This window comes from Macaca thibetana, chromosome 14 (genome assembly GCF_024542745.1).
Source record: "Macaca thibetana thibetana isolate TM-01 chromosome 14, ASM2454274v1, whole genome shotgun sequence".
NCBI lineage: Eukaryota > Metazoa > Chordata > Mammalia > Primates > Cercopithecidae > Macaca > Macaca thibetana.
The window spans coordinates 104,795,860-104,822,091 of NC_065591.1; the positions used below are offsets into that span (position 1 = coordinate 104,795,860).

Consider the following 26,232-nt stretch of genomic DNA (forward strand, 5'->3'; position numbering starts at 1 on the left):
TGTGTGTGTGTGTGTGTTTGAAGTGAGTGGTATGAGAGGCTCTATTGGCTTTAATTTTGGAGCAGACTCAGAACCCACTGATGACCTGTCTCCTTCGGGGTTTCTAATTGCTAAAGTCCAAAGCAGACTTTTAAAATCTTTTTTGAAATCTTTTATCTTGCATGTTTTAGGATAGAATCGTTGAGACTGAAAGAAGCTTGCAGTTCTTAAAGGAAAAGGAACATGCTCTAGGGGTGCATCAAAGGCAAAAACCCAAAAAGAGGAATGTTCAGACAACTTCAAGAGATTGACAATTTAAACAGTTTTAAGGAAACTTTTCTGAACTGAAGCATTCTCAAGAGATTCCAAGGTGGCCTGAGATTCCACATTTCTTAGATAGAAAGACGTGGACTTGGCAGTGATTTTGCAAATCAGAACAGGAACAATTTCACGAACACATTGGCAAATGGCCATGTCTCAGACTTGTTGGGTAGTTAAATGTTCACTGGAAACATTGACTTAATCCAGTATTTATGAAATAATTCCCGTGTTCTATGTAGTTGGTCTAGGAATTGGAGGTAAAAGATGAATACCATTCGGTAGCTTTGTGAAAAATTCTAGACTACGTTCAGAAAGTTTTTGTTTACACTTGTAATATTTATTCCTGTGGAATGACACAAAAGACAATCTTGAAATGTCAGAAAATGATAAATAAGAGTTATTTACTCTTTTCTCAGAGTTTTTTTCCTTTTGTGTATGTAACTGAAAGTTACTTATCACATGTTTAAAATTTAAAAATTTCATCAAAGAAAACCATCTGTCATAATGAAGTAAAAAAGGAACATTATGTGATTTTCTTTGAAGATAAGGGATTGAAAGTGAGTCAGTTAACTGCCCTAGATTACCATTTGAGGTCATTTTGAACTAAATTGGCTTTGGAATCAGAATTTAAATTACCAGTCAGACTCAATTAAGATAACTGGTCATGAAGGCAGTTCATTTGCCTGCCTTCCTTCTCATAAAAAGAATATTTTTATTATTTGTATTCCTTTCTAGCCAAGTTAGACATAGGCGTTATTTTTGAGAATATAAGCATTTCACACAATAATTGATTTAGGTATTTAAGGGTAGTTTTGTATCTAAATAGGAAACCAGAAAAATCATTCACTGTTTGGTGTTCTAGAGATAGTCACAGTAGATGCTTTTGAAGTCACTGGGAGGTAAATCAATATATTACTGAGTTATATTTTTGCTGCCCTGTGCAATATTAACAGAATAACTTTCACAAACAAACCCCACTTAAAGTTATTTAGTCACAATAATAAACTTATAATTGGACATATTTTAAGAAAACATAAATTATAAATATGTACAGTTATTTTAACAATTTATGTATGTATTTCTAAATACTAGACTTTTTGTTTGTGATAAGTGAGTATAAAATTATATATATATAATTATATACTCTTAACTTGCTCAACATAAGAGATTTAAAATGATGTGAGTTTAATCTTCTGCTGTGAGTTTAATCTTCACTTTCATCTTTTTATTTATTTATAGACTAGAACAAATAAATCAATACTTTTTTAATTATAAATTTTTAGTAATTGAAAATTATTAAATGTACAAAGGAGGAGAACTTTTAGAATTTAGAAGTACAAAGGAGGAAAACAATTTAAACCTACAGACGAATTTGGTGGGATTGGTTGTGTGTCTGCGGCTGTCTGGAGAATCCAGGTGCTTAAGTGCCTTGTACTAGCTGGACACTGGAACTTCACAGGGAAACAAAAATGTCTTGAATGACTTGCTGATGTTCTTGAAATGATGCTAATATCTATTCTATACAACCTGAAAGTATGTAGATATTATTGATTGTTTAGAGTCACGTGTCTTGGGATTTGGGACTGTTGGTGAGAAGATTGGTTTGATGTAGACCATGATAGGTATCGATCTACATATATTTTTGAAATATTTTGGCTAAAATGCAATTTGATGTGGTAAGTCTTATCCATATCTAATATTTTATCTTAAAACTGTATCTATAGAAGTTTTTTTAAAGAAAGAACAGAAAAATCAAAGTTGCATTTTGATGTTTAATGCATTGGTTTTAAAAAATTATATTCAGAGCAAAATGTTTGAGTTTTTGATGATTTTTTGCTGAAAACATTAGGTGCCAATGTCAGGTAATTCTGTGACTACAATTGTGTCATGATACTTTGTGCGTGGAGACAGTCCAAAACCAAAAATGAGACAAGAGAAATCCTTATTAAGGAAGGCCTAACAACCGTATCAGATAAGTTTGTTTTTTTCTTGGAAACTTTGGTAAAAAAAAAAAAAAATCACCTAGGAAATAATGTATTAGAAATGCTCCTTAAATGTGCATATATGTTTAATCTGTTCTACAAAGATATTATTTTCTTTGTGGCATTGTTTTATTGAACAAATTTTGTTAAATTTTCTATTAAAACAGTCTTACAATGAATTTAATAACAATTTGGAAAACTCGCAATCTTTATAAGCGCACATGTAAGTGAGATGGATTACTATTAAAATGCAATTTCTAGTATTACAGCTCTTTTAGAATTTGTCTAGCAGATTTTGTTTTTTACCATGAAAGAAATGTCATTTCTTAGTCTTCATTTGGAATTTATAAAAAATTTTAAAAATCACCACATTTTCCAAAAGTTCATGCCAGACATCATCATTCACTGTTTTAAAATGAAGTGCAATTTCTTAATAAGAAAGTATAGCTTGAGTCTTGTCCCATATAAATGAGTTTCCGAGATTTGGAAAAAAAAGTTAATACATTGGAATCAATAGTTGACCATAGATTTAAATATGATACAAAAGGTTTAAAAATCTAAATTGTCATTGTTTACAAAATATTGGCAAATTAGAGCTACAGCGCTTGGTGTTATTGTGTAATCTTCTGTTTAAAAATAAACAGTGGAAATAATTGTAGAAACCTCTGGGCTTAGAAAGGCTTGTTGGTGGTTCTTCACATCCTACTAAAAAAGCAGGCTGTCTTTGCATATTAATCACTCTGTGAAAGGAAGCTTGCCTTATTTGCATTGTACATGCACTAAGAAGTCCAATAGTGCGCCTGAGAAAAAAAATGAGGGGATTGTAATTGTTGTTCTGAAAAGGGTTTTTATTCCATTCAAGTGGAAAAGCTGAATACTGGAGAATTAGTGCAGTGTTTTGTGGAAGAAGAGTCCCTTTTGGCCACTGCATTGCATGTGGTGCAGTCCCAGTGTGTAAGGATCCTGAACGTTGCGGTGAAGAGGAAAGTGACTCATCTTTCTACGATGCAATAGTCTATGTTCTTGTACATCTCTAAAATTTTGTAAGCATTTTCTCCTTGTTATGTATCCAAAAAGAGGTAGATTGAAATTCTGAGAATATATGCCATATTGGAAATCTCGGGAGAATTAAACATGAATCAAAAAATCTAAATATAAGTAGCTTAGGTTTTGGGAGTGGGGTGAGATGGGGACACACAGCACAAAATTAAGCAAATTGTATTTAAGTGTTATTGTTTTTAGGAGATACGTGATTCGGTTAATGCCTGGAAGATATTTGTCCCCCAAATTGATTTTAAATGATATTTTTGACATTATCTTAGTAATAATGGCATGGTTTTTTCTTCATTGTATTTTAAGATTCAGTGGTTGAATGTAAACATTGAGAATAAACAGAAGAAATGTTCTTAATATCAGTGAGGCCTTCTTTTAATAAGACTGTGTAAGATGAGCTACTTATAATGTTTCTCTTCTATGGTAAAATACTCTTCCATGAAAGCTTTTCCTGATCTCCTAGTTCTAGCTGGCAACAGCCACATTAGCCAGAACAGTTTCCAAAACCTCAAAATGTACATTAATTATTTTGGAGGTCTGTTACTTTGGACTGGTTTAATATACTTTACATATTTTAAGCATCTTTTGAAAAATTCTGCACAGAATATGCCATTTCCAAGTAGATTTGAATTTCACAAGGGGGAAAATATGCCATTGTCTGTGTTCACATATTTTGACAAAATGATTGTATATAATCATGGAGACAAAGCTTATTGTTTTTAAATGATTTTGTTAAATACTAGAAAGTAGTTAACTGAGTTAAAAGGTTTCATACAGGTTTCCTAAAACCCATTTGGCTTAGATATATTTAACTATCTGTGAAACTACTTGTTTTTATCCTCTTTACTATTGTATGGATTTGGTTGGATTTTGACTCTTGAACACAGATCCTCTGATGACACCATTTTGATTTTATTTGAATTGCTTTCTGTAATACTCAAGTACATGGAAATTGTGTTTAATTTGGGCTTATGTACAGTGGTCCATAGACTTTGAGTGTGTGCTTGGGTTGCTGTTCTGAAGAACAGAAGTAATCAAGAAGTAGTCTGAAAAAGTAGGACCATAAAAAATTAGACTGGTAGAACAACAACAATAACAACAACAAAACTATAATTTTTGTCATTCAAAAGTCCTTATATAGGTTTCATAATAAATTTTTTGCAAAGTATTACTAATGTACTTCTCCAAATGTTTATTATAGACGTGTCAAAAGACAAAATTACAACAAATTTAGTTATAAATCTTATTGTCTTTTATTTGTGATTCATAAATTGGGGCAGCCTCCATTCAACAAAATAGAACGAGAGCTCCCACTGAGCAGTGGCAGAACAGTAGGTTTGGAAAGTGGGAACATGGAAACAACTATAGAAAAAAAAAAAAGACTGGTTAACATCAGGTTACTTCCAGTGATTTTTTTTCTAGTTAAAGCAGAGGAGACTTCTTTATTGCACTGACTCAGGTTGACTGGAATCTCCTGTTTTCAGGAAAACCCAATCTGTTTTGGGATCTATCTGCTTCTTTAAAGTTTCAGTTTGATTATATGGCATGTAGCCAGAGTGACTCCATTTTGGTTTGGTCTGGTCTCTTGGGATCGGGTGCAGAAGCTCAGTCTAAAACAATGGCCTCCCATAATTTTCGTTTAACAGATATAATTTTTAGGGTTTATACTTCATTTACATTTGAACCTTTTTATAAAAATCTGAAATGCATTACACATTTTTAGAATTGTGTAGACTTCATAAGTATGCAAAACAAAAACAGCTGGTATCAAACGTCACATGATCACCTCTAAATTCAGAAAACATACTTGACAAAATGCGACACCCCTTCAGGATGAAAACACTCATTAAACAAGGAATAGAAAGTACTTCCCTGACCTGATAAAGGCCATCTATGAACAATTCAGAGCTAACATATACAAATGGCCCATAAGGACAAATGGCCAAAAGATGCTCAACATCATTAGCCATCAGGGGAAATGTAAATCAAAGCCACAGTAAGATACCACTTCACACCCGCTAGGATGGCTAGAATCAAAAAGACAGATAACCACAAGTGTTAATAATGTTGTGGAAAAATTGGAACCCTCAGACACTACGGGTGGGAATGGAAATGGTGCAGCCTCTTTGGAAAACAAGTCTGGCAGTTCTTAAACAGAGTTACCATGTGAACCAGCAGTTCTGTTCTTCCAAGAGAAGCAAAAACATATGTCTGTATAAAAACATGTACGCTAATGTTCATGGAACATTATTAATAATAGTCAAAAAGTGGAAAATACCTAAATGTCCGTCAATTGATGAATGAACCAAAAAATGTGGTATATTTATACAATACAATATTATTGAGAAATAAAAAGGAATGCAATACTGATACATACTGCACATGGCTGAGCTTTGATTCGGCATTTTAGTAACGTGAGATCCTTAATTGTGTTAGCTGTTTGTTTGTTTGTAACCATGAAGGTTTATGTATTAATTTTTCAATAGTTTTGAGGGTACGGGTGATTTTTTTGTTACATGGGTAAGTTCTTTAGTGGTGATTTCTAAGATTTTGGTGCACCTGTCACTGGAGCAGTGTACATTGTACCCAGTATGTAGTCTTTTATCCCTGTGAAGGTTTATTTTAATCTTTGCACTTGTTAATGTTTATCCTTAATTCTTACTAACTTTTAGATGGTGGGTATAACATCTTCATGAGAATAGCTAAAATAATTTTATTTGGATATTCCTCAAAGAACTACTGAATGTGAGCATGCTAAGATTACCCCTGGCAAAACGGAAAATGCCTAGCACCTGGAAGCATCTGTTTCTGTCTTTCTTGTAGGAGAGGGGAAATATTTATGTCTTCCATTTATGTGTTTTGACTGGGGAAAATTTTCCCTTTTATTCTGGGGAGCTGTTACTCAGGATAAGAGAATGTAGAGGAGAATCACCCCTTTCACATACCTAATAGCTTTACCATATTACTACAGTAGTATCTTATGTTGTATGCATTGATTGTCAATCTCTTCCCTTCATCTCCACCATTTTGATAGCTTAAGGCTTATCATTCATTCTCTGTGCATAGAAAAAAAAAAAAAAAGCGAAATGATGTTTCCCAGTATTTTATAATCTTTCCTTCACGAACTGCAGAAGAAAGATGTTTGGGTTTTGTCCCAATCATCATAAAGCTGTACACAATACATACGGTCGCATTTGAAAGCAAGGCTAAGATGGATTTAAGATGTATTTCTTGTCATGTGAAACGTCCTCCTCAGTGGTCTTAAATAAAATATTAATTAGATAATTCTGCAGTGATTAATATGAAAATGGTTACATAATTCTTAGATGGCATGTATTGTGTTGGGCTAACACCACATTGCTTTTCTAGAATACTGGTAAAGAATATCTTATGGGACTGCCCTTTAACTAAAAGCACAAATCTTTACTAGTGGTCCTGAGCTAACTGGAACTGCTGTAGATCGCTTGCCAATTTTCCACTAGGATGCTTTGGTGTATTTGGTGCAACTATTCCCACAATCACTTAGAGGAGCCATGCAGAGGGAGCTAACCCGTAGGAAATTAAGGAATTTGAAGAATCTTTGAAAATTCATCTTATTTAACTTTCTAAAACAAAATTTGCGAACATCTCAGATAAGAATCTGTCTTTAAAAATAAGACATCTTAGACATACAGATGGAGGTTTAAGTTCAAAGGTTTTTTGCATTCAAATAAAATTAGTTGTTGACTTTCACTAGATGGCTCTCTTTTTTTTTAGAATGAGTTCAATATTTATTCAAGTAAACAATCAAGTTTTGATGTGCCTGTTCAGACAGACGTCTTATTTTGTGATACAGGTGACACCAAGCCCATAATGTGATTTTTTCCCCCCTCAAGAAGTTTGTAACTTACTCTGGCAATTGGGATGCATTTCCCTATAAGATGTTATATGTGGTGGTTTTGTCCAGATTAACCAAAATGCAAATCTTTGTATTCTCTACAGTGCCTAGCAAAGGGTCTTGCACATAGGTACAAGTTGTCAGAGTTGGCTCAGTTTCACTCTGAGCCCCTTGTAGGTAGCCTTTATTCATTCCTGCATTCTACATGTATTTATGCCTTTGACTGAGAGGTAAGATCTAAGAGAGGAATAGATATATCTGAATTCATTTGTAAAAAGTGTGCTAGCTGGGAATGTATGCAAAGGTTTGGTGGCAGTGAGTAAACGAGAACTGGGGATGGCCTTGCTCAAAAGATGGGGAAGTTGGGAGGTTGTTGGAAGCAGTAGATTCTGGGAATGACTTGATGGGAGCATGTTTTGGGAAGTTGGATTTGTTGCTCTTCTTTTGGAAGCTGGGAGGGATTACAGTCTGGAAAACCAGTAGTGAAGGGGTAGGAGGAACTACTGTAGAGGCTGTGTGAGGTGATGGGAGGTGGAATTGGAGTTCCGATTGTGAGATGTAAAGGAAGGCATTATGCAAGAAATACTACAGAGGGAAGATTGATGAACTTAGTGACTGATTTGGATATGCAAAAGAGGAAAGAATGGAGATTATTTAGATTTCAGGTGAGGCGCATGGTAAGCGTAAATGTCACTAGTAATGGAATTGGGGAAGGGGAAAACAGGGACTTTTAATTAAAAAAAAAAAATGAAATAGTTTGGCTTGGGCAAGGTGACCCTGAGATGAAAGTGGACTGTCTAGGAAGAAAAGCCAGGTATACCGCTGGAAATAGAAGTCTACAGTTTTTAGGAGAGATCACGTTAGAGACATAAATCTGTAGTTATTTAAGTAGTAGATGGCTCTCGAAGGATAAGTCCATTTAGAGAGAGAAGCAGAGAGGACCAGGAACGGAACCTAGCCAAGCACTTACATTCTGAAGATGGGCAGTTTTTATATGTAATAGTTACTAAAAAGCGGTACCAAGTCATTTAAGCAAGTTACTCTTTTGTATATTTTCAAAAAGAATTAAAACCACAGAGCTGCCTTTTTTTATATCGTGGTACTGCTTTGAATTCTTATTCTCTTTTTAATTCACTCTGTCTCTGTTTTAATGAAGAAGTTTGTTTGCAGTCTATACCAATTTCTTGTTGGGGTTTTTATCTTTTAGTGCTTTGGGTAATAACATAGCTGATACATGAAAGATTGTGTAGCTCTCATTGATTTCAAATCTTTAGGCCTTAATGAAATTATATTCCAGGATACCAGGAGAATTGTAAATAAATCCCTGAACAGCTACAGAAAATGATTTTGAGAAATCATGAAAATGAACAAAAATTCTGACTTTTTTTTCAAGTGGAAAGAGGGTGAATTCTTCCCCCAGGAAGATGGGGGAACTTAATGCCCATCCTGGAAAAGTTTTAAGAATCAACAATTAAGCAGATGATATGGGAGCCCAGAGAAGAAAGCCAGCATCTAATGTGGGTTCACTAAGGACAGGTTATATCAAAACTCAATTCTGTCTTTGGCAAGATTTCCAGACTGAAAATGGAGTTTATATTCGTTTATCATGATAGCCAAATGGAGAAATACAAGCTCGGTGCAAGTAATTGGTCAAATGACCATGCGCCTCATCAACTTGGAATGTGTTGGCTCTGCATTTTGCAGGATTTCCTTAATTATTTACTTATTTAATATTTAAGGTGTTAACTATGATGTTTTGATATACATGTACATAACAAAGTGATTACTATAGTCAAGCAAATTAACATATTCATCATCTCACATAGTCACCTGTATGTATGTATGTATTTATTGTGAATAGAGTTCTGAAAGTCTACTGTCTTAGCGAATTTCCATCATACAATACAATATTATTACCTGGTCATCATGTGGTGCTTTAGGTCTCTAGACTTATTCATCCTCCATAATTGCAACTTTGTATGCTTTGACTTATGTCTTCCCATTAGCTCCTCTCCTAATCCCTGCCCTGGTAACCACCATTCTACTCTGTTTCTATGAATTTAGTTTTGTTTCTTTTAGAATCCACATATAAATGAGATTATGCAGTATTGTCCTCGTGTGTCTGGCTTATTTCACTTAGTATAATGTTCTCTTGGTTTATCTATATTACCTTAATGGCAGGATGTCCCTCTTTTTAAAGGCTGAATAATATTCACACACACACACACATATATACACACACGAATTTATATGTATATACTAATTTATATATATACTAATTTATATATATATATATTTATTGTGGCACAGTTTTAAAATTCATCTGTCAATGGATATTTAAGTTTTTTCTATAACTTGTCTATTGTGAATAATGCTTCAGTGAACATAGGAGTGCAGATATCTTCATGAGGTGGTGATTTCATTTCCTTTGGGTACATATCCAGAAGACGGATATTTTCTGGGGCATATAGTAATTCTATTTTTAATTTCTCTAGGAACCCCCATACTATTTTCTACTGTGGCTGCAGCAGTCTTACATGCCCACCAACAGTGTACAAGGGTTCCCATTTCTCTACATGGTTACCCACACTTGTTATCTCTTGCCTTTTTGACAAAAGCCATCCTAACAGGTGTGAGATGATTTCTCATTGTGGTTTTGATGTGTATTTTTCTAATAATTAGCACTGTTGAGCACCTTTTTGTATACCATATCTGTTGGTTATTTTTAGGTGTTTTTAGGAAAAACGTTCAGATCCTTTGCCCATTTTTAAATTGGTTTATTCATTGTTTTTGCTCTTCAGTTTGTGTGTTCCTTATATATTTTAAATATTAACTCCTTTTCTGATACATGGTTTACAAATATTTTCTCCCAACCCATAGACTTCCTTTTCTATTTTTGATTGTTTCCTTTGCTGTGCAGAAACTTTTTAGTTTGATATAGTCCCACTTGTTTATTTTTGCTTTTGTTGCCTGCACTATCCTATATATATATATTTTTAAATCATTGCCAAGACCAGTGTCAAGGAGCTTTTCCCCTATATTTCCTTCTAAGAGTTTTATAGCTTCAGGTCTTTAATTCATTTTGAGTTGATTTTTGTGTATGATGTAAGATAAGTATCCAATTTCATTCTTTTGCATGTGGATATTTATTGAAGAGACTGTCTTTTCCCTGTTATGACTTCTTGGTGCTCTTGTTGAAAATTAGGGCATATAATACCATATAATGCATATAATGCCACATATCTTTTGGTTTATTTCTGGGTTATCTGTCCTATTCCATTGGTCTATGTATCTTGTTTTTTTTGTTGTTGTTGTTTTTTGTTTGTTTTTTCTGCCTGTACCATACTGTTTTGATTATTATCACTTTGTAGTAGATTTTGAAATCAGATGGGGTGATGCCTTCAACTTTGTTCTTATTGCTTAGGACTACATTGGCTATTCAGAGTCTTTTGTTTTCCATATTAAAGAATTTTTTCCTATTTCTGTAGAAAATGTCATTGTAGTTTTGATAGAGATTGCATTGAATCTGTAGCTGCATTGAATCGGTAGCTCCCTTTTGGTAGTATGGACATTTTAACAGTATTAATTTTTTCAGTCAATAAACATGGGACATCTTTCCATTTATTTGTGCCGCCTTCAATTTCTTTCATCAATGTTATGTAGTTTTCTGTATACAGATTTTTTACCTCTTTAGTTAAGTTTATTCCTAAGTATTTTATATTTTTTGATGCTATTCCAAATGAGATTGTTTTTAGATTTCTTTTTCAGATAGTTTGTTTTTAGAGTATAGAAATATTACTGATTTTTGTATGTTGATTTTGTATCCTGCAATTTCACTGAATTTGTTTATTAGTTCTAACAGCCTTTTGGAGGAATCTTTAGTGTTTTTTTTTAATATAAAGGATTATGTTACCTGCAAATAGTAACAGTTTAACTTCTTCCTTTCAGATTTGGATGTCTTTTATTTTATTTTTATTTTTTCTTGTCTAATTGCTCTGGCTAGGACTTTCAGTACTATTTTAAACAGAAGTGATAAGAATAGGCATCCATATCTTGTTCCTGATCTTAGAGGAAAAGCTTTCAACTTTTCAAGGTTAAGTATGGTGTTAGTTGTGGGCTAACACATATGACCTTTATTATGTTGAGTACAGTCTTTCTATACCTAATTTGTTGAGAGCTTTTAATCACAAAAGAATGTTGAATTTTGTCAAATGCTTTTTCTGCACTTACTGAGATGATCGTATGGTTTTTGTCCTTCATTCTTTTAATATAGTATATCACATTTATTGATTTGCATCTGTTGAGCCATGCTTGTTTTCCGTGAATATATCCCCTTGATTATGGTGAGTTATCCTTTTAATGTGCTGCTGAATTAGGTGTGCTAGTATTTTTTTGAGGACTTTTGCATCTATATTCATTAGGGATATTGGCCTGTAATTTTCTTTTCTTGTAGTGTCCTTGTCTGGTTTTGATATCAGGGTAATGTTGACTTAGTAAAATGAGTTTGGAAGTGTTCCTTCCTCTTCAATTTTTTGGAAAAGTTTGAGAAGGATTGGTATTAATGCTTATTTAAATGTTTGGTAGAATTCATCATTGAAGCCATCAGGTCCTGGGCTTTTCTTTGATAGGAGATCTTTAATTACTGATTTAATATCTTTACTTGTTACCTGTCTGTTCACATTTTCTATTTCTTCATAATTTATTATTCATAGGTTATATGTTTCTAGGAATTTACTTCTAGGTCATCCAATTTGTTGGCGCATAATGTTCATAGTAGTCTCTTATGATCCTTTGTACTTTCATGGTATCAGTTATGTCTCCTCTTTTATTTCTGATTTTATTTATTTCATTTTTCTCTTTTTTAAGTTAGCCTAGCAAAACTTTTGTCAACTTTCATCTTTCAAAAAAAAACTAACTTAGTTTGTTGATTTTTAAATGTTTTTCTACCTTACATTTTATTTATTTCTGCTCTGATCTTTGTTATGTCTTTTTTAAATTAACTTTGTGCTTAGTCTTTTTCTTAATTTTTTAGTTCTTTGAGGTATAACATTAGGTTGTTTACTTCAAACCATTATTCTTTTCCAATGTAGGCATTTATGGTTATAAATTTTCCTTATAGAACTGCTTTTGCTGCATCTTATAAGTTTTGGTAAGTTGTGTTTTCATTTTTGTTTGTCTCAAGATTTTTTTAATTTCTCTTTTGATTCTCCTTTGACCCACTGGTTGTTCAAAAGCATGTTGGTTAATTTCCATATTTTTGTGAATTTTTCAAAATTCCTCCGGTTTCATGCCATCATGGTTAGAAAAGATACTTGATATGATTTCAGTCTCCATAAATTTGTTAAAATTTGGTTTGTGGCCTAACATATGATCTGTCCTGGAGATTGTTCCATGTGTGCTTGAGAAGATTGTGTATTCTGCTGCTGTTGAATAGAATGTTCTATGTATGTGTGTCAGTTGGTCTCATGTATAGTTCAACTCCACTTTTTCCATAATGATTTTTTGTCTGGACAATCTGGCCATTGTTGAAAGTGGGATATTGAGGTCTCTTATTATTATTGGATTGCCTTATGTATTTCCCTTATTATTATTGTATTGCCCTCTGTATTTCGCTTCAGATCTATTAATATTTGTTTTATATATATAGGTACTCTGATGGTGGGTGCATGTATATTTACAGTTGTTATATTCTCTGAATTAATCGACTTTATCATTATGTAATGACCTTTTTTGTCTCTTTTTACAGTTTTTGACTTAAAACCTATTTTGTCTGATGTTAATATAGCTACCCCTGCTCTCTTTTGGTTTTCATTTGCATGAGATCTTTCTCTACCCCTTCACTTTTATTCTATGTGTGTCCTTAAAGCTTCCAAAGTGAGTCTCTTGTAGGTAGCATATAGTCAAGTCTTATTTTTAAAATTAATTCAACCACTTTTTATCTTTTGACCTTTTGGAGACTCTAATGTATTTGCATTCAAGGTAATTATTAATAGGTAAGGAATCACCACGGCATTTTATTTGTTTTGTAAAGGCTTTGTTCTTTTCTACTTCTCTTGCTTTCTTCCTTTGTGATTTGATATTTTTTTCTAGTAGCATAAGACTTGATTTTTTTCTCTTTATCTTTTGCATATTTATTACAGGTTTTTGCTTTGTAGTTACCATGAGGCATACATAGAACATGTTTTAATTATGATAGTTCGTTTTAAGCTGATAAAACAAACTTAACTTTGATTGCACACAAAACCTCTACACTTTTATGCCCCACCTCCCAGCCTTGTTTTACGTTTTTGTATCACAATTTACATCTCTTTATATTGTGTATCCTTTAAAAAATTATTATAGCTATGGTTATTTTTAATAGTTTTGCCATTTAACCTTTATATTATACATAACAGTGATTTACACACCACCATTACAATATTAGAATATTCTGAATTTGACTATTTACCATTACCATTGAGTTTTTACTTTTATGTATATTTATTTTGTTCACTTGCTTTTTTCGTTTCAACTTAACACTCTTTAGCATTTTTTTTTTGTAGGGCAAGTCTAGTGGTGATGAGCACTCTCAGTTTTTATTTGTCTGGGAATGTCTTTTTGTCATTCATTTCTGTAATACAGCTTTGCTGAGGATAGTGCTCTTGATTGGCACTTTTGTTTTGTTTTGTTTTAAATCCAGCACTTTGAATATATTAACCCATTTCCTTCTGGTTTTAATGTTTATGGTGAGAAGTCCACTGATACCTTTATGGGGGTTTTCTTGTATGCGATGAGTTTCTTATTTTTTGCTGCTTTCAAATTTTCTCTTTGTCTTTGACTTTCAACAGTATTTTTTTTTTTTTTAGATGGATTCTCACTCTGTTGCCCAGGCTGAAGTACAGTGGCATAATCTCAGCTCACTGCAACCTCTGTCTCTTAGGTTCAAGTGATTCTCATCCCTTAGCCACCCAAGTAGCTGGGATTACAGGTGTGCACCACCACACCTGACTATATTTTTATCAGAGACGGGATTTTCTCATGTTGGCCAGGCTGGTCTTGAACTCCTGGCCTCAAGTGATCTGCCCACCTTGACTTCCCAAAGTGTTGGGATTCCAGACATGAACCACTACACCTGGCTGACTTTTGACAATTTGATTATAATGTGCCTCAGACTGTTCTTCTTTGAATTGATCTTGTTTGCAATCCTTTGAGCTTTGTTAATCTAAATGTGTGTATCTCTTATAAGATTTGTGGAGTTTTCAGATGATTTCTTTAAATAAGCTTTCTGGTCCCTTCTAGCTCTGTTTGCCTTCTGGAATTCCCATAACTTGTATATTTGTATGCTTGATGGTTTCCCATAGGCCCCTTATCCTTTCTTCGCTGTTTTTCATTATTTTTCCTTTTTTTCCCTATAATTGGCTAATTTCAGATGACCTATCTATATTTGAGTTTGCACATTCTTTCTTCTGCATGATAGAGTCTGTTGTTGAAGCACTCTTGAATTTTTCAGGTGTGTTGTATTCTTCAGCTCCAGGATATCTTCTTGGTTCTTTTTTATTTTATGTTTCTATTTATTTATTACATTTATTATTTTGTTCATGAATTGTCTTCCAAAACTCATTTAGTTGTCTAATTGTATTGTTTTGCATCTCACTGAGCTCCATTAATATTATTATTTTGAATTCTCTTTCAAGCAGTTATTAGATCTCCATTTCTTTGGAGTTGATTGTTGGAGCTTTATTAGTTTCCTTTGGTGGTGTCATAATTGCCTGATTCTTTGTTATCCCTGTAGTCTTGTGTTGGTGTCTGCATGTGAAGGAGCAAACAGATCTTCTACTTTTTTTGGGAAAGAGTTTTTAAAATTATATGTTATATATTAGACAAAATTACTTAAAACCAGTAAATTTTTGTTCAAGGAATTTCACATGTGATTCCTTCTACTGTTCATCAAGGTTTCCTTAATTCCTCTAAAGCTGGAGTCAAGTTTTATCTTCAAGGTAACCCTTTTAAAAAGAACTGAGGCTTAATCCACAATTGTCCTGTCAGCCCTGTCATAATTATTTTATTTTGCCTTCTTTTCTTCTAGTTTTAATGGGGTTGGAGCTGGGTCATGTGGCTGCTACTCCTTCTGCAGTGGGGCCTGTAGGTGGCCAGCCTGTTACCAGGTGGTTTAGTGGGCATGGATCCTGCTTTTTGGTCTCTGGGTGGACTGGACTGTCTCCAGGACTTTGGTCTACAAGGCTAGTTCTGGGTTGAAGGTCTGCTTTAGGGTTTGTAGAGAGCAGGCTTGATTACTAGGTTCATAGACAGTTGTGTTTTTCTCTGGGTCCCTGGGACATCTTCCCACTGGGTCACTGGTTGGGTCCCTGGGCAATCATTATTGCCCTGGTCTATGGTTGAAGAAGGCTGAAACTGAGTTGCAGGTTTGCTTTAGGGCCCACAGCTGGGTCTAAGGTCAGCAGTGCTACCTGGAAGACTCAGGAAGGCATGTCTCCATCTTGTCTCAGTGCTGCTGGCATGACTTACCTCTGACCACCATTGAGAGGGACTGTAGCCAGTCTCAGAGCCATTTCAGGTTTTTTTTGTGGGACTGAAGTCAGCAACCCTGCTCCGGGGACTTACAGAGATACAGTTCTCTCTGGGACCCTAGTAGATCAGCTGGACTAATCTCTGACCGCTGCTGAGAGGGACTGAAGCCAAGTCTCTTGGCTGTTTCTGATCCACAGGTAGAGCTGAGGTCTGTAGGTTTATTATCCATGGTGCGAGTGGGTGTGATTTTTTTCTGGGTCCCAGGGTGAATGGTTCTGATAGAAAGACAATGATCAAACAGAGCTGTAGCTGAGTCCACAGGAGTATGGAAGCCATTTTTGGGTCTAGAGCTAGGGCCATGGTAGGAGAGTCTGTCACCTGGGTGCAGTGCTGTCCTATCAGAAGGTTCTCCTAGGCCTTGTGCTCCACTGGAGTTTCACAGTCTCTTACTTGGCTCTTCAAGCTTCCATTAAAGGCACTTTTGCTGTAGAGGGCTCTGAAATTACTGTCTCTGTTGGGAGCTACGTGCATCTGTTCCACCATCTCTCTGGTGTTCTCTTGTGTTTTCTTATTCAACTTTTACATTAGTATTTTAGGTAGAATGCCATTATAGGTGGCATGGATTGGAACTGAAAATTAATATGATGGGTAATAGTATCAGGATTCAGTATCTCAATAAGTTGGATTAATGAACTAAACATGATGAAATTTAATAGAAATAAAAGCAAAATTCACACTTAGGTCCTCGGTCTGCTACCCCAGGACATATCAAATGATCGATTGAATAAACAAACTAGAATTTAGAGGCAGCACTTTGAAAAAGCCTCAGTAACCTCACTGAGATTCAACAACGTGATGTGGTTTATAGGCTATTATAGTTCATCTGACTTTCAGAATAAGTAGATGTTAATGGCTATGAACTGGTTACATTCACTAAGTGATCTTTTGCTGTTGATTGTTCACTAGTATATGGCCTGAGAAGTAAAAAAAAAAAAAAAAGATTGGAGCTGGCAGGTATTTTAGAGATGATTGAGTTTACCCAACTCACTTTACAAATGAAGAAGTGAAGTGAAGAAGAAAGAGAGCAGAGCTTACTTGACTAGGTTCACACAAATAACTACTCATTGTTCTGGGACAGCCTCTGGGACTCCTGAATTTTAAATTTTATTCTCAACATTAGATTTTGTATTTTGTATTTATTGAAGGAAATGTTTTTGATAATAATTTTAGACATATTTTGTACTATCATCAGTTACTAATTGTGCATAATAAAACATTTTATGATTGGCAATATGTCCTGTAAAAGTTGATACAGTAACTTAAGTTTCCATTTATTTTAATGACGAGTAATGTAACAGTTTACATCTGCTTCCTGCCTCATTTATAAAAGTTTTAAAGGAGAAATATTCATTTTTATTAACTTTATTAAGTCTTTATGGCATTAAATATATTTTTATATTATTTTTAGTGTTGAAGCATCTTTTATTGGAAATTCTGTTGTAATTATGAATATCTCTTGGGAGGAACAGGGAAGAGGAAGCTATGGAGAAAATGGGAGAGAGGAGACTGTAGAGGATGTTTCATTATTTGTATTCTTGTGGGACAACTGCTTCCTCTCAAGGCATCCTTTCTTAAAGAGGCCTGTTATTCAATATGAGATTTTTCTTTACTTTTATGCATTTTTTTCAATGAAAATTCATAATCATAAATTGTTAAAAATGCAAGCGAGTTTACAATGAAAAACACTAGTTCACTGATTACTATTTTCCATCTGAAGAAGAAACCACTTTTACATCTTGTAGTTGTTTCATTGAGTGGTTGCTTGCATATTGCTAAATAATATATTTTTATGTTTTAAACTTAATATGTCTAATTGTTTTAAAATGTGACTCATTTAAATGGTTCGAAAATGAAAAGCATAAAAATATATGTACTGAGATATCTCCTCTAAACACAGAAAAATCAATGAACTCTTTTTTTTTTTTTTTTGATATGGAGTCTCACTTTGTCGCCCAGGCTGGAGTGCAGAGGCGCGATCTGTGCTCACTGCAACCTCCGCCTCCTGGGTTCACGCCATTCTCCTGCCTCAACCTCCCGAGTAGCTGAGACTACAGGCGCCCGCCACCACGCCTGGCTAATTTTTTTATTTTTGTATTTTTAGTACAGACAGGGTTTCACCATGTTAACCAGGATGGTCTCAATCTCCTGACCTCGTGATCTGCCCACCTCGGCTTCCCAAAGTGCTGGGATTACAAGTGTGAGCCACCACGCCCGGCCCGAAAAATCACTGAACTCTTATCTCTTCTAGAAAATATTTCATATTAATGTATAAGCAAATACAAAAATCGTTTCTCCACTCCATTTTATGTAAATGTATCCTATTACCTGATTTATCAATTTTTTTCCTTATTTGTTGACTTCATGCTGTGATAAAGAAAGTGTATATCCCTATGTCACCCTACCTCACTAAACTTTCATATCCCAAAACAGGTCTGTCAGTATTTATAATTCCTCTGTTGGTTAAATTCTTAATTTTAAGCGGTCAACTGATGCTTTGCTTTTTGTGTTGTTTTAGACCATTCTTGCATTGCTATAAATATCTGGCACTGGGTAATGTATAAGGAATAGAGGTTTAATTGGCTCATGGTTCTGCAGGCTTTACAGGAAGCATGCTACTGGCATCTGCTTGGCTTCTAGGGAGGCCTCAGGAAGCTTACAATCATGACAGAAGGCAAAGAGGGAACAGGCATGTCATATGGGGAAAGTAGGAGCAAGTGACAGAGACTTGGGGGTGGGGAGGTGCCATACACTTAAATGACCAGATCTTGTGAGAACTCACTATCATGAAGATGGCACCAAGCCATGAGGGATCTGCTCCATGATCCAAGCGCCTCCCGCCAGACCCCACCTCCAGCATTGGGGAATGTAATTCAACATAAGATTTGGGCAGGGACAAATATCCAAAGTATATCAGTTGTCAATTATAGATGATGTCTCTTGATTCCTCATTTTGTGAGATGAGGATTCATAGTATCCCTGTACTCCCTTCAGCTATCCTTTTTATCATTCTTCTTCCAATTGTTAACATTTGTTTTTAAAATTTTTATATTATCAATGTCAATAACATTACATTTTGTTCTTTATCCATAATTAAGTTATCAGTGATTTCTTTATACCTTAAATTTTGAAAGTTGAAAACTGTACTTTTTACATTATGATGAACAAGTAAATATTGTTCACTGAGGAGCCAAGTGGTATACAATTATTATATTTCCTTTCCTATAAAGAAGTATTGGAGTTTCTACTAGTCTTTTTTTCCCTTTCATTGTCTGCCTATGTGACCTTCTTAAGTTTTTCCAGTGTCTTTACTCTTTGATACCCAAGGAGAGTGTCAAATCTGTGAAATCCCTTATTGAAGAGGAATCCATGATTCTTCTGCCTGTCTGCTACTCTCTTCTGGGTTGATTGACCCTGGATCAGCTGCACAGCTGTCACCCTGGGATGACCTTTCATTGATCTTCTTGCCTGAATCCAGTTTTGGTAATGTAATGCCTTTTTCTTTCTGCTTTGCCATCTAGCTTTGAGCAAAATTTCAAGTTATTCCCAAAGCAAGAGTGAATGAAAGGTAAACTTTATGCATTATTAGTCGACACATTTCTAATAATGTCTATTCTTCCCATAGATATCTAATAATATCTTTATTCTGTCCTGCTGATTACAGGATTAACAAGGTGTGGCTTCTAGACTGAGGAGAATTTCCACATTATAGCTGGAAGGCATTTCTCATGATCTTTTAGCCTCTATGACTCTGATGAGAAGTCTGACGCCAATCTGATTTTTCATTTTTTGTAGATGACTTTATTTTTCTCTCTGGAAGCTCGTAGGATCTTCTCATTATCCTTGGTGTTCTAAACGTTTTAATGCAATCTAAGTGTGGACCTTTGAAAATTCATTTTCTTGTTTATGTGGTGGCTCTTTTCAATATGAAAACTTATGCCCTTCATTTTGATACATCTTCTTGTATTAGCCTGAGATCCAGAAACCTGGTAATTTAGCCCTCAGTGATGGGACAATGGGGAAGAGGAGTCAGCAGTCTAGTCTGTAACTTTTTCTTAGTCCCGACTAATTAGTACCCATTGTTGGCAGCCCCTACATCATGCTTAGAGTACCCCGCAGTTCTGCACCTGGAGGCTATCTTGGTTTCTACAGGGCAGGTCAGCTCCTTCCTAAGCTGTAGGTCCCCCAAAGATGAATTTTCTACAGAGTTTCTTTACCCTGCTTCTTTAGGCACTATTTTGTACCTGCTTTTGTAGAAATCTTTTAATCTTTGTTTGTCGATGGCTCTTCCATTCTCTGCTTGTGTGTTTGTATGCTATCTTTATCCTTTTATTATAAAGATATTGGAGTCTTGGTGAGAAAAGTTATAAACTCATGTGTTCTGTCACCCCAAAGTTTGAGAGCCTCAGTTGATCACAAGCTCAATAGGGCTGTCCTACAGCCTTGTCTCAGTAACTGGAGGTAGGGACCTTGTCTTATTTATCTTTATATAAGGTTGGCACATAGTCAACACTGAGTAAATGCTTTCATACCTACTGCTGAATTACAGTAGTTATGAAAGTTGAGTTGCTGTATTTAGGAATGAATGCTAAACTGCACCCCACCCCCCGTCACTGGAATACATAGGCATTAAAAGGACATATGAAAAATAATGAGATTTATGGTGGATTTGATACCCATCCACCTTACTTTGTATTAACAGAATTGTTGGGTTTAGTAATTTCATTTTTCATATCATAGCTGTCTGAGAAGCAGTTCTTCTAATATATACTTCTGTTAATTACCTAGTTATTTTTTGCAATTAGAAAGCTGCTAGAACTTGACACTCTATTTTAATGTAAGCTAAACTGAATGTTAACTAACGTAAGAATCTTGGGGTGGCATAAACTAATGTTTACAACAGTATTTTATACACTATAAAGTGCTATGGACATTTAAGTTTTTGTTGATATTATGTACGAACAGCCAGAATTGTTTTGTAAGCTGTGCTATTTTAAGCAGGGATTAAGGCACTAATTAGCATGCTATTGTTATCTATTTTTGTACTTTAAATGGAGAAGGAATGATTTTATAATGTGCAGTTGTGAACTGTAGCTAGCAATAGCAAAGATAGAGCAGCTCTGCATAGTTTTTGATTATTTTCAGATGAATTGACTAGTGTAGACATAGCTTTAGGGAAATATAGAGGACTGAGCCTGCTGTGAAGATCTTTGGCCGTGTCTCATATATAAATGTAATGTAGCCCCAGTGGTAAAAATCTACTGACCCATGTCTGTTTCTGTTTGGCTAGTTCTATTGAAGTAATCAATCAACTCTGCCTGACTGGGTGGGAGTGTGGTGGAGCCTGACCACCGGCAGGGCTGAGACATTGAGTTATCATTGAACATAAGAATCATGCTCTTTGTGCAAGTCAAAACTCCTGGTGGCATTTGTATCTGAGGACTTGTCCTCCTCCCCTTTGTCCACTATTTTGATCTTTTTTTAAAGTCATTACACATTGAATCAATTTAGCAGAGAAAAGGGAATATAATTCATTTAAATCTCTGTTTAAAACATTATGTTTCCTTCCAATTTTTATCTGTGTGTTTGTACACTTTGCATTGTTGTAAACAGTGTGTAATATGATGTTTAACTTTTCCTACTTAGCATTATTTTATATATGATTTTAAAAACTATGTGCTTACGTAGGTACTGTCTTCTATTTTGCGGTAAGGACATTTAACATGAGCTCTACCCTCAACAACTTTTTTCAGTATACAATCACACAGTATTATTAAGTATAGGTATGACTTTGTACTGCAGATCTCTGGATCTTAATCATCTTGCAAAATAAACTTCACACGTACTGTCTTTTAACATTGGTAAGGCATTCGCTGGTATGATATAGTGTACTTAACCTTTCACTGTTATAAATTGGCTTGTTTCTAATTGTTTATTATCATAAACAGCATGATATAGGCATCTTGATGCAAATGATTATTTTGCTTTGGGATTATTTTCTTGGAATTAAACCCAAAGTGACATGATCAGGTCTAATGTTGTGTACCTCTTGTTTATGCAGTCATTTTGGACTCCAGAGTGACAGGGTAGTGCAGTTGTTTATTCTGCATTTCATCATTAAGGAGGCTAGGCATTTTCTCCTGTAATGATTTATCGTTTGTCTTTACTTATGGAATGGGAGAGCCCATAGTTTGGTACTTTTAGCTGAATCTGATAATTGCATGGAAAAAGCTGGAATGTGGGATAACAATGTCATTGAAGGAACCTCATCCCTTTTCTGGCCTGCTCATCATACAGTGGTTTTCTAGGGAGGACATTTCTCCAGCTAAAATGCAGACATTACTGGTAGGGGTAACAGAAGTCAAGTTTTTAGTGGCAAACCCTGTGGTAAGGATTACTTTATCAGCTCAATTTCCAGTGCTAACAGCTGGCTAAGAGCAGTGCCTCCCAACAACAGGACACAGGACTGGTAGGGCAGTGGGCATGAGAAGCTTGTGTAGGATAGAAGAATGAGGGAGTGGGCACAAGGATGTACTAGGCAGGGTTCACTCCCTTTCCTGGGCTTCCTCCTGTTTATGAGAAAGTTAATCAGAAAAGAAAGATAATTACTGCAGTGAGAGAGTGGGTGTTACAGAACACTGCCTGGGTCAGAGAAATGATTATTTTGAGAAAATAACAACTTAGAATTAAAAGGCTAATTTATTTCCACCAAAGTCAAACATAAAAACTAGTGATAATTAAAATGAAGGAACATGAATTAATTACATAGTATATTAATTCGCCGCAAGAATAGATTTATAGGTGTTGTCATGTCCTTTGTTTTTAGAGGGTGAATTTTCAAAAGAGAGGTTAATGAGACCACATAAAATGGTCCTATGAAAAATGTTTTTGCCTTCTTTGGTAAAACTGCTCTGGGGACAGTGCTCATTATTTTCGATTTTTCTTTTATAAAGATCCAAATGATAGGGTCATGAGTTCAGGGCTAGGAAAAAGTTGATTTTTTTTTTTTTCCTGAATAGTATGATTTAATTTATTAGATAATAAGATGCACATTACCATATGTAGCCCCTTTTTCTCTTTCTTGCTTTCTCTCTGTGTGGCTGGAAGGTAAATGAATGAATCAAAGGGAGTTAAGACCTAAAGAAATTATTTAAGGCTGCTGCTTCCTGGACTATCTCTCATAAGAACTGTAATTAAATAAAGTAATAAGTTATCCCCATCAAAGATTATTTTCAAGTCCAAAGCAGTGTATTTTGGTGGCAGCTAATTGATGATTTTGTTTCAAAGTGTATAGTTTTGTGAATATTTTGTTCTCTTCTTATGAAAGCCTAAAAAATGATTATTTTCCCGTGAAGACACTTTTGCTTCGATCTTTTCTGGTGGTTTGCCAGGAGGTGGGTTGGCCTGCCTAACCTTAGCCTCCGAGGGAAGGAAGTGCCAGTTCAGGAGCTCAGCAGAGGACAGAGCTGGAGTTAGATTGCATCCTCAGGTCCTGGAGTCACTAAATGTTAGGGTTGAAAAGGACACAGTGAGGAACTTGAGGCCCAGAGAGGGGAAGTGCTCATACATATGCGCATACTTTTTAGTGGCCAACAAGAACTTTTGCCGTTTGATTCTACATTCAGGCGCTTTTATGGTGTCATGTGATGTTTTCATCAAAAAAGAAGTTGAAATTGCAGAGTAATTTCTGTTGAACTGTGGCCAGTTCACCAAGGCACATGCCTGTAGGGCTGGAGACCCACATGAGGTATTGTCTGATTGCGATTCCTGGAGGCAGTTAGACTTCTTTGAGGATGGATGGCAGAGAGATGGGGATTCCTGCTTGATCTGACTTTTATATTCTCTTATTATTGGTTTAGTAAAAGAAATATTTAAACTTTATGTTCTACTAATAAATTGTGGTGTATCCTAGTTAGGAAAAAGGGAAAAAAAAATCCTAGGTGCAAGCGTAGTTCCTGATCTAATTCTCCAAATAATTGCCCCACCCTCCCCAGTCCCATTTTATGGTCCCATCTGTTCTGCTTGTGTTCACTGCCATTTAAAATACAAACATTTACTACTTTCCAAACACCTCGCGACACGAAGATGCTTTCCTTTTCTCCCAGCTTCAGTTACCACTTTTTAGTCAAAAACTCAAAACGATTATCTACCCTATTCTTACCATAAATTCTGAATGTCTTTCATACACGCCCAATTTAATCGTGTGTGCCCAGGTCTCTTTTTTACTTTCTCATCCAGAACTTTACTTTCAAGGGAATTTCTCCACCAGTTAAAATGTTTTTTTGAGCTTTTGGATTCTGCCAAATAAATCAAGTGTTTTAAACACAAAGCTAAAGAAGTTTCCTCTATACTTCAAGGACACATGACCATCATAGTTTCATACTTGATGGACTGAGCCAAAAATAAAAGCAAAAACCAGACCCCTCCCCCTCTTTATTTCGGATCCTAATTTAACTACTGATTAGGTCCTACACACCTGGCTCCTTCAGAGGGTATATTTACTGTAAACCATCATGTTTGTATGAACTACCATTCCATTCAAAATGGGGGAAGGAATTTAAAATAGTGTGATAATTTTATAGGCCTCCTTCTGATATTGTATGGAATACTGATTATGTATGTTGTGGTAGAAATTTTATCAGGAAAGATTTCTCAAAAGGCCTTCACTCCTCTAAGCGAAAAATGTACTGCTAAAAATAAAACTTAAGGTCTCTTCATTTTGTAGCTGTGTCTATGGCTCACCTTGGTAATTTTTATTCCATATTGTTCAAAGGGAACAGAAGTGCCACTGAAACATACCAGTAAAGTTAAAAGATGGTTCATGTTTTCTGGAATATTTACAATATCCCCACATTATGAATTTCTAGAGAATCTTGAAAAAAAACTATTTAAAGTATTTTATTTCCTTTTTTGTTTTTTAGCTCTCCGGGTCCTCATTTTCAAATTATGGAGCCTTTGAGTCTGTCTGCATTTCATGTTTTGAAGAAATTTTTTTTAAAATAAAAAATTAGAGAAAAGTGGATGATGCCAATAACCCTAATTAAGAGGAAACCAGGTCCCACATGGATATTGTCTGATTCATTATAAATTACAGCTTTAGAATTTAGAAAATTGTGTCATAAATCATGATGTCATTTCCAGGTAATCACATTCGAGCCATGTTTCCCCTGAGACAGTGTGCCTGTTACAACAGCTGTGTCATCCCAAGGGCTGCAGGAGAGGTTTGGGCAATTCGTAATTGTAGAATGAAGTGTATGCTGATTGTATACTTCTTACCTTTGTTATTGCTCACTGTAAGAAGTAAAGTTTACTTACATTAAAACATCAGCTTATGAATAAACAGAGTTTGTTTAAATTAAAACACCATTAGTCACCATGGCAGTTGATTGTCCTGGTACACTTTCGATTATAAAATAAATTCAAATTAGTGAAGACTCAGATAAATAAGAGGCATTGTTACACAGAGGAAAGAGTGTGCACCCGGGAGGTAGACCTGGCCTGATATTCTGCCACTGATTAATTAAGTCTGATCTCATATATTTTACTTAATTTTTTTCACTTAATATCACTATCTGAATGTTGGTTTACTTATTCATTCAGCAAGTATTCTTTGAGACTGTCTTAAAACCAGCCATTAGCTAGGTGCTGGAGGTAACATGATGAGTAAAAAGGAAGTAGTCCTTGATCTCATAGAGCTTATGGTTTAGCGAGAGAGCCAGGTGTGGAACAGAGAATCACACAAATGATACAATGACAGTTGTGATAAGTGCTGTGAACAGAAAGAATACAGAGCTATCTAGTAAAATTGGGATAAGATTGCCTCTTTTTCAAGGTTCTGACACATAAAAAGCACAGTGAATGGTAGTAGTGATTGTTGGAAGTGTTATTAGTATTATTATTATGTCATCCTAAACCAAAACATGATCAGGTGAGGACAGATAGTACGGATAACTAGGTGCAGGCTGTATCATGAGATAATGAAATATGGTGAATTCAGGCTGTATCATGAGATAATGAAATATGGTGAATTCAGGTTGAAGAGGTATAATGCATGACTATGTGAATTAACATACAGCCTCCTAAGGTACAGATGGCATCTTCTAGGGGTCAGAGTAGATGTTACATTGATGGATCTTTGGGTGTTCTGTGGTTAATGCTCTGTTCCTGGAAGGCTAATGGGTCAGGGTTGCTATAGGAGGGTTGCATTCTAATGGTTACTTTTTAAAAAATGCTTTTAAGCTCTTTGGCGTTTGAAGGCAACCCTATAGAATTCCATATACAGATACACACACACACACGCAAATATATATATACATACACGCATATACATGTACGTGTATATGTATATGTATATAGCCATGTCTTTCTCTACAGGATATAGGCACTTCGGTTGTAATTATGGGAAAGAAGGAATGTTTCCATGTCTTCAATCTGAAGTTGAAAAGCATGCTGCCC

At 35.1% G+C, this 26,232-nt stretch overlaps 2 protein-coding genes and 1 pseudogene across 29 annotated transcripts in view; 2 read left to right on the top strand and 1 right to left on the bottom strand.

Moving 5' to 3' along the window:
- Positions 1-26,232, bottom strand: part of TIMM8B (translocase of inner mitochondrial membrane 8 homolog B) — a 1,180,384-nt gene that overhangs the window by 889,727 nt on the left and 264,425 nt on the right. Inside the window, exon 1 of one of the 11 annotated variants that reach the window (XM_050757782.1) lies at positions 9,711-9,714. The exons of the other annotated variants lie outside the window; for them this stretch is intronic. The gene's annotated coding sequence lies outside the window, so the exon portion shown is untranslated. Of the gene's footprint in view, positions 1-9,710; positions 9,715-26,232 lie in introns of those variants that run through there. 11 annotated transcript variants of the gene reach the window in all.
- NCAM1 (neural cell adhesion molecule 1) overlaps positions 1-26,232 on the top strand; it is a 313,863-nt gene that overhangs the window by 13,938 nt on the left and 273,693 nt on the right. The window lies entirely within an intron of this gene.
- Positions 2,541-2,606, top strand: LOC126936681 (uncharacterized; annotated as a pseudogene).